Source organism: Ceratotherium simum, chromosome 25 (assembly GCF_057802395.1).
Source record: "Ceratotherium simum simum isolate JZ-2026a chromosome 25, ASM5780239v1, whole genome shotgun sequence".
Lineage (NCBI taxonomy): Eukaryota > Metazoa > Chordata > Mammalia > Perissodactyla > Rhinocerotidae > Ceratotherium > Ceratotherium simum.
The window spans coordinates 7,707,311-7,713,836 of NC_141924.1; the positions used below are offsets into that span (position 1 = coordinate 7,707,311).

The following is a 6,526-nucleotide window of genomic DNA, read 5'->3' on the forward strand; positions in this document are numbered from 1 at the left end:
AAGGCGGAGAATGAAACCCGCCACCCACCCCCAACCCTGCGGCCTGAGCCCCTTCTTCGTCTCAGCCAATCAGGCGTCAGCATAGCCGGCCAGCTGACCAATCAGGAGCCAGAAGAGGAGCACTAGTCGCAGGCCACGGCTTCCCCGGGGAGGGCGGCCAGAGCCCGAGCTCCCCGCCCGGCCCCGCCCTCGGCCCTCCCCGGCCCCGCCCCGCCGCACCAAGGGCACGCCCCCACCCCAGGCCCCGCCCCAGGCCCGCCCGTCCCCGCCCATGTCCCGCCCCCGGGCCAGCCAGGCCCCGCCCCGCCGCGTCCAGCCGCGCCTGCCTGGAGCCCCGTGGCCAGCGGCCGGCCGCTGGGGCCGAGTATTGTCCTAAAGGCCGAAAAAAGAGGAAAGCGGGGAGGTTGGGGGACAGCCACGAGACCGGGAGAGGATTTATAACATTTTCTTTCGCCGACAATACTGCAAAATGTGTGAAGGAGAGGGCGCCGCCGGGACAGCGTGAGCGCGGGCCAGGTAAGCAGCCCCGGCCGGCTGTCCCGCGTGGGGGGTGTGGGGGGCGGTCGGGCACCCCCTGAGCGGCGGTCGCGGGGGCTGCGCCCCGTCGGCGCTTCAAAGGGTCTGGTGAGCCTTGAGCGGTGTGGACGCGGCCCCGGAGCTGAGGCGTCCTCAGTGACCTGGGGGCTGCCGGGGCGGTGTAGACGAGCGCGGGTGGTCCGGCCGGGGCGCCCCCGACATCCCGAGGTAGGCGAGACCGACCCCTAAGGCTGAGGTTGGCGTCCGCGTAGCTCGCGGCCGGGCAGCCGGTGGACACGCGGACTGGGACAGAGGCACCCTCCAGCGCCCTGGGGCGTGTGAGGCCGTGTGGACACGCGCCGGTGGTTGACGCGCCGCAGACCCGCGCGCAGGTGTAGCCGCGGGCGGGCGGCGGCGGCGGAAAGTTTGCTGGAGTGCGCGGGGCGGGCGGCGCGGAGGAAGGGGCCCGGCGCCGCGCCGGGGCGAGGGCGGCTCAGCCTCCCGGGCTCAGCTGGAGGCGCCTGGGGGACCCCGAGCCCCAGCCCGGCTGCTGCCGCGGAGGTGGAGGATGGGGAGGGGACGGAGAGACGGAACTGAGTCCTAGAGGAACACCAGAGGAGGAATCGTGTTGAGCCTTTCAGACAGGTTCCCCAAGCAGGCTCGTCCCCCTGCAGCCGGAGGTGTCTCCATTGCACATGCAGGAATCTGAGGGTGGAGGCCACCCGGTGTTCCGACACACGCTGCTCATCAGCTGACGGGACTCATGCGCGGGCGGTCCACGCGGGAGCCCAGCTCCTTCTCTCCTTCCGTTTCTGCCTCGGTGACGAGAAAGGGTGCAGGCGTGGTAGTGGGGAGCGCAGATGGGACCTGGGGCTGGAGTGCAGGGAGGCCCTGGATTGGGACCCCTGGTCTGCCTCCCACCGCCTCCCTGTGGCTTCAGGTGGCCCCACAGTAGGGGCGAGGGAATGAGTGGAGGAGGGAAGGCAGTGACGGAGAGAGAGAGTGTTGGGCAGGGGATGCTATGCCCACCTACCTCGTCTGCAGGGGTGCTGTCCCTGGGGCAGATCAGTGGGGCAGGGTATCTATGTGACACTCTCCTCTATGGGAAGGAAGACACCCAACCCCTGTCTCTGCCACAGGGGAAGGGCAGAAGGGAGCCCAGTGGCCGGGGGTGGGGGTGGGGATACCTACATGTCCAGGGTGGTTCTTAGGGCGGCTCAGTCTCATCTCCACTACTCTCTGTCCCTTTTGTCCCGTTCTTACTCCCACACCCTCCTAGTCCCTGTGACTCCTCCTACCACAGGTCCCTTGCACATGTTGTTTGTGTTTTTGATCAACTAGTAGTCATCAAGCTTCTACTACGTCCCAGGCACGGGCACCTCAGTAGTGAACAAGACAGACCCAGTCTCTGCCCTCACGGAGCTTCCGAACGAGTGCGGGGACATAGATGATGAACAACAGTAAGGAAGGGAACGGGGCATGGGCAGGGGAGGCACCTTGGGTGGGCATCAGGGAAGACTTCTCTGCAGAGGTGACAGTGAGTCAGAGGGATTAATGCCTCCTCATTCTTTGGGCCCCAGTGCCAGTGTCACCTCCTCCAGGAAGCCTTCCCTGACCTCTGCGACCTGACAGTTCCCCTATGACAGGCTCTCATAGCCTAGAGACCACTCCCTTCATAGGCATTTTTATGTCATTATTGGGTTAATGTTTGTCTCCCCCCATCAGTTGTAAATGCCATGGGGGCAGGACCTGAATCTCTTCTGGGTAGATGGTAGGCAAAGCAAATAAAGGACGAGTAGATTTCCCCAGAAAAACCGGAGCTGCTCTGCCAGGTCAGGCATCCAGATGGCAGAAAATTTTCTTTTCCCTTCCGTGGCCCGAGTCCTGGGCTCCACACCCATTTGCCATTCACAGAAACAAAGTTAAAGAAACCAGCAGGCCTGGTGGGAAAGAGGGCAGGGAGAGCCCTGGTGCAGGTGGCCCACTAAAGCGCTAAGGCTGGCCCGCCGGAAGGGAAGTGGACCTGCAGTGGGGGAGGCCTGGGGACAGGTGCCTGTCCTGTTTTCTGAGCTCAGACCAGCCTACTCCTCATTCTTCTGTCCCAGCTCCTGGAAGCCTGCTTTCCTTCAAATGCTCCTCTGGGAGAAGGTGGTGGCCAGCGGGGTCCCCAGGATGGCCAGGGTAGAGGGCCATAGTAATTGCCTGGCCTCCTCCTCGCCCCTCCCAGTCCTGGGCGGACAGGACCTTGGGCAGCGCCTCTCTGACCCAGAGTCAGGCCCCGGGGGCCACAAATAACTGCCCAGGTGACCTGCAGTTCATCTAAACTCCTGGCTGGGAAGCAGGAATCAGGTTTAGAGGGACTGAGTCTTATTTTTTGTAGTTTCTATGCTCAGGGCGTTTCTCCCTCCCCTGGCTCTGTCAGCCCTGTGCACCTGGCACCTTTCCTGTGGCAAATTATGCTCCACAGACGCCCAACAAAGCTTTTAGCGCCCCCGCCCTCCCTACTTCAGGGCTGGAGTGCCGCTATGCATGGTGAGAGAGTCTGCATGCTTTCTCCAGGCTCCAGCAGGGACAGAATCAAAGCTGCCTCCCTCCCCCCACCCTCCTGACTGGAATGGCTTTAAAACATTAATTTGCGATGATTTACTCCCTTCTGTTCTGTGGGGATCACTAGCATTTTAAATATGTATGTATGTATTTATTTATTTATTTTTAATTTATTTATTTTTCCCCAAAGCCCCAGCAGACAGTTGTATGTCATAGCTGCACATCCCTCTAGCTGCTGTAAGTGGGACGCGGCCTCAGCATGGCCGGAGAAGCGGTGCGTCGGTGCGCGCCCAGGATCCGAACCCAGGCCGCCGGCAGCGGAGCGCGCGCACTCAACTGCTAAGCCACAGGGCCGGCCCTTAAATATGTATTTAAATCAGATTCACTGCTCCCGGTTAAACCTTAGCTGCCTCCCCTGCCCCTCCAGCAGAAAGAACACTGGATTCGGAGTGGGCAACTCAGAGGTTCAGGCCAAGTTCTGCTAATGACAAGCTGTGTGACCTTGGGCAAATTACTTAACCTCTCTGCGCCTCCATTGGCTCCTCTGGAAACTGAGGTTAATGATAATCCTTCCCTCACAGAGTGTTGTGAGCATTAAATTAGATAACGTCAGGGAAGAGCTGTGCAATGCCAGGCCCGTGTTTTCTGTTCCCAGGACTGACTGTCCTGCTAATTAGCCTGGTGACCTTGGGCAGGCCACTCAGCCACTCCTTGCCCTCAATTTCCTCATCTGAAAAGCACAGGGGTTGTTCTAGGAGATGAGGCCACGGAGCACCCCCCTTCCAGCCCTGAGCCCTCCCTCCCCTCCCCTGCCAGACACCTTCCCACTGGTCACCCCTTTTCTCATTATCCAGGCGCTTGCTTCTAATTGGAGATGGTCCCTCCCCAGCTGCCTCTCCTCCCGGCTCCCTGTGAAGTTGTAGGTTTTAGGCCCCAAGGGCCGGCATTTCTTGGCTCATTTTCAGGGGCAATTAGCCGTGATGTCACAGGCCTTGGAGGTGGCCTCAGTGGGCACATGGCCAGGCCGCCCAGAAGCCAGGACTCTGCTCCGTCTGTGGCCTGCGGGGCTCCCCTGGACCTGGGGGGTCCCCAGTGCTATTTGTGGGGAGGCAGTTTCCCAGGCAGAGCCATTTCCATTTCTGTACTTTATGACTCCTTGAGGCCCGAGCCTGAGTGTAAATTAGCTCTACACTGTGCTTTTGTTGGCAACTGTCTGTTCCTTGGAAGCAAGGGGCTTTGTCAGGAAGAACAAAGCTGTTTGGCGTTTTTCTGATTTGGGGGAAGCATGCTCCTGGGGGAGGGCTCCTCACTTCTCCATGTCAGTCGGGGAGCCCTTGGTTCTCAGACTCGCGGGTTTTGTTTTGGGTTTTTAAGTCCTATGGCTTAAGAGTCACATATGTTTGTGTGTGTGTTGGCTGAGAGATTTTTCCTCCTTTTTGGCTTACACAGTGTATTCCATGGAAGCTAATTCCAGAGACTGAACTTTTCAAATCACTGCTTCAACAGCTTTTTAAAATCTGGACCTAGTTACTCCTGTCATCCATGTATAAAGATTTAGAGAAAAATTCCAAACCCAAGGGTGGGCAGCCTTGAGGATGTACAGCTCCTGGCAGCGCGCGCTCGGTGTAGACCTGAGGTCAAAGCCGCAATGTTGAGCACCCCTTGGGACGGGAGGTGGGGGGGGAGCGTGGTCTGCTTGGTGCCAGACATCTGGATATTTAGAAAACATCTGGGTGGCTGGATTTTTCAGGTTTCTGCCTGACATTTAATATCACAGACATTGAGCCTGCCTCCCGCCCCCCCGCCTCTCAAACACACCCAGCCCCTTCCCCCCCTGCCTGATGGGTAAGAAACATCCATTCTTTCCAATTCCCTAGCGTTTTCCCCCTACCGGAAATCTGATGGGCTTATGACATCATGGCTGGCTGCTGAGCGATGAAGTGGATGCCACAAAGAAATCCGACATATCAGATGGATTTTGAAATCAGTTTCCCTCCGGCCATAGGAGCAGGCGTGAAGTCAGGAGAATGTGAGCTTTGTTTAAAAAAACAACAAATAAAAGTAAGCTTTGCCCTGTATTAAATACAGTTTTTTAAAGCAAACAGACCTTTTGGACATCATCCTATTTTAATATAAATGCTGGTGTTTATGAAACAAAAGCGGCTAATCAATCAGACGTGAAGCTGCGTGTGAATGTTCCGTTTCTGTTGAGTTTTTGTGTGTCCTCATTCACTGATAAAGGAGGAACTGGGGATGGTTTATCTCCCTTCGTTATTCAAATAGGATAGCCTTTTTTTTTTTTTTTATGCCAGTAAAATTCACTGGGTAAATTGCTGGTTTATGCTTTTCCGGGAATCCGTTTTTATGGAGTGACCTTGGACCTGACCTGGTCTGCAAACATTGTGTTTCCCTCTGCTGGTTTTTCTGGCTGTGAAACTGTTAAGAGGATGCCGTGAAGCTGGCTTCTCAGTCTCCTCTCGCAGGGCAGGGCCGGGCCGGCCCAGTGCGCCAGGGCGGTTCTTGGGATGAAAAACCTCTTTGAAAGGACAAAGTCAGGAAGGGAACAGACAGTAGAAGGGCCTGTGACACAAGCCCCAGGGCAGCCAGGGAGGGGGATCCACTGCCCTCCCCTTCCCCCAAGAGGGGGCTGAGGGCCTCAGAAATAGCTCCCAGCTGAGGGAGGTCACCCCCGATGTAGGCCCAGGTGAGAGGACGCTCAGGGTTCCATGGGTCCCGCCTGCCAGGCCCCCGGCCCGGGCATCTGGAGTCTAACAGACCCGGACTGGAGTCCCAGCTCCTCCGTGGACCAGCTGGGGGGCCCTGGGCCCGTCACGTCACCTCTTAGTCCCTGCCCCTGTGGACAGGATCAACGACCCCGCCCTGCCTGCTGGGAGAATTGATACTGCTGGATGCTCCCAATGCCCGGCTACTTCAGAGTGCTCGGGGTCAGTCTCAGAGCTGGGAGAGGCCAGCGTCCACTGCCTGAGTTTCAACCCGGCCGGCTCTGCCAGCCGCTATCTGCATGACGACGTTGGTCTGTGTGACCTTCTGTGTGCCTTGGTTTCCTCCTTTGTCAAACCATAGTAATAATAGGACCAACTTCACCTGGGGCTGTTGTGAGGACTAACGCGGCCCCCGAGGGTCAGCTGTCACTGTGGGATGTGCCCCTGAGCCCTGAGCGGGTTGCCGGGTAGGGCTGTTGGGCCTGGGTGGGAGGGATGTGTCGGGTTGAGCACAGGTGGAGGATAATCAAGGACTGAATGGAACATCCCTCATCTCTCTGCACAGAACTTTCCGTGGCTTCCCATTGCCCAAAGGGAATAAAGTCCCCCACGTGCCCAACACTTGGGCCTCAGGCACTGTCTCTCCCCTGGTTCCTCCGTCCTCCCGTGCAGCTGGATCATGTTGCCTTCTTTGGATGCAATACTAATGGGCAGGTCACGTTACTGAGCCCCTGCCGTCA

The 6,526-nt window shown here is 58.2% G+C and overlaps 1 long non-coding RNA gene across 1 annotated transcript; it reads left to right on the top strand.

Annotated features, from left to right (window-relative positions):
• Positions 1 to 357: 357 nt before the first annotated feature.
• LOC147913704 (uncharacterized) lies at positions 358 to 5,167 on the top strand. Its single transcript, XR_015556343.1, has 3 exons — positions 358 to 516; positions 1,858 to 1,976; positions 4,941 to 5,167. It is a non-coding gene; the product is annotated as an uncharacterized LOC147913704 (long non-coding RNA).
• Positions 5,168 to 6,526: the final 1,359 nt, after the last annotated feature.